Raw genomic sequence first — 2,547 nt, 5'->3', positions numbered from 1 at the left:
AGAGCAGCAAAGATCAAACAGTGGAAACACATTCAACAATGAGAACTCTGGTGAGAAACTCCTTCAATAAACTCTAGTTTGACATACTAGAAATCCCTGAGGGGAATGTGAGTGGGACAAGGTTGAGAGTCACAGGCAGCAAGGGGACATCGACAGGGAGCAGGCTTGTTGATGCTCCTTCATTCTTCAGTAAAATCACATGCAGAGTGCTTCTCCCTCTGCACTGGAACCCATCACCAGCCTAATGGGTGCAGTCTTATGTGAGTGTGGAACACATAGGGGCTTTTCAAGTGAAGTATCTTGGCGTCTCAGAGTTCAGAAGGCATCATGAGTTCAGCTTGTCCCTTCCTAAAGAATGGCCACCATGTCCATGTCACTTGGTCTTGCTATTACCCAGGAGTTACATACTGGGTCTCAACATACCCTATTCACCATCAAATGATGTGACAGATACACACCTCAGGAATCAGTGGGCAGGGTTGTTTGCTTCAGCAGCACATATACCAAAATTGGAACACTACAGAGAAGATTAGAATGGCCCCTGCATAAGGAATCAGCGGGCTGGGCATGGAATCCAGAGTCAGGTCCTTTACTTGCTCTCTAGCAGTTCAGTTCTTATGGGAAAGAAGCAGGAGCAATGAATCCAGTCCCACCCAGGGCCCCAACAATCAGGGAAAAAGTGAAGCAGTCTGTGTTCTGTGGGGGAGTGAAAGGACATTTTTCAGGTGGTAGAGCACAGCCCAAGGTCCCTGTGAGACAGACTGAGTCAGAGAGAGGCCCAGTTCAGAGCCAGAGTGGCCAGTGTAGACAATATTGCAGTGCTTCTCAGCCATCCACTCCGAGTAGTGATCCTTATCCCCACACCACTACCTATTACTCCAGGATCACCACATGCAGTCCCTAAAGGAGCCACATTGCACACAGGGGCCCCGAGGGTTTGCTTATCCCTGGGCAAGCTCCATCCTCTCCAGAGCTCTAGTTGAAGGGATCTGGGATGTGGTTAATCCTTATCTGTAGATTGCTCTTCACTTGATGGATCCCTGTCCCTCTTAGCTTTGCCCCAGCACACACTATACTCCTCACCATGGCTCCCACTTTCTACAGAGATGGACCTTTGTAACATGTGGGTGAACTACTACTATGACTTCTACACAAAGTATTCGAAACCGCTGCAGAAGGAACTGCCCAATTGCCCCTGCAATTTTCATATGGAAACCATGGTTGAAGGATCCAACCCCAAGCTTGTGGGCCTGTTCGACGAATATCAGGACCGCAATTTCTACTGGAGGGACATTCCAAAAATGAAAGAAAACGAGAATGTCTATCATCCCTCTGCTGGCCGATGCATTCGTTCCCTGCCTAAGAACATCAACTCCGTGGTCTCCCAGCTCTGCTGCTATGATTCTTTTGGGAGCCTGATCACCCGGGGCAAGAGAGCAGGGTTTCCCCAACTCGTTAGTCCTGATTTCTCTTCTGAGCTGCACTTGATAGTGGACTCTGCCCCCTGGAACTTTTGTAAGGGAAATTGGAGCATCTTCCACACTCTTCTGCCCCCCAACAATGGCCTGTCCTGCCCTCAGAATCCCTCCAAGGACATATATGAAGCCCAGTTACTGGAGCTCTCAGAAAACTAATATGGGCACTTATAGAGGGCTAATGTGTTAGGGAATTTCCTGGCTCAATCCTTGTAACCGCTCCTGGTCTGAATGAGTTCTGATGGTTTCCTGTGCTCTCTGCTTGTGAACCTCATACAATTCTGCCATTGCTTTCCATTTGGTTTCTGGGAGATATCTGAAGGATGTGGAGGCTGAGAATGAAAGCTCTATCTATCCCCAATACCTGGAATACTGAGGAGTTGTCTGCAGCATTCCCTTCTCTTTACCGTTAGAAGTTTATATTCCACTTCTTGGAGATGGTTGTGTGAGGACTAAGCCCCCCGGGGTTTATGATAAGGGTCCCAAACTAAAAATATCCCAAACCCTAGTAAAAGCAGTTTCTCCTGAGACAGGTTAAAAACAGTTCTTCAGGCACGTTAAAACATTAAGTTCTTTTTCACTATTAGCTAAAGTTTCCACTCTGAGCCATGATGGAGGGAGTTAACTAAAAAATAAATACCACAGAAGATAGGCAGATGTGTCAAGACCTTCCCCATTCTATTAGGATAGAGGAACTCAGTGAATTTGGAATGTTCTACCTGGTAAGGCCCCCTTGACAACCAAAGTTGAGTCAGATGAGTCAGAGATAAGTTGAGTCATCAATACTAAGAAATAATACGTTTTGTGTGCAAAATGATATAAGCCAATCATGAATGGTAGGAGAGTTATAGATCAATCATGTATGCTGTAAAGGTTGAACTCTTTGAATTAACAAATGAAATGCTTATGTTGTTAATGCTTGTGATGTCTAAATAAACTGGCTAACATTTTGCTTCATGGTCTTTGTCAAGACTCTTTTGGTTGGATGAGACTTGAGACCTACTAGTCAAATAAATTCCCTTTGCATCTTGCATTATCAGTGGTAGTCTTTGACTCTGAGAGCCAACTAGGG

At 45.7% G+C, this 2,547-nt stretch overlaps 1 pseudogene; it reads left to right on the top strand.

Annotated features, from left to right (window-relative positions):
* The first annotated feature begins 483 nt into the window (after positions 1-483).
* LOC126004898 (uncharacterized) lies at positions 484-552 on the top strand (annotated as a pseudogene).
* The last annotated feature ends 1,995 nt before the right edge of the window (positions 553-2,547 follow it).

This window comes from Suncus etruscus, chromosome 3 (genome assembly GCF_024139225.1).
Source record: "Suncus etruscus isolate mSunEtr1 chromosome 3, mSunEtr1.pri.cur, whole genome shotgun sequence".
Classification (NCBI taxonomy): Eukaryota; Metazoa; Chordata; class Mammalia; order Eulipotyphla; family Soricidae; genus Suncus; species Suncus etruscus.
This window is presented reverse-complemented; position numbering and strand designations above follow the sequence as displayed.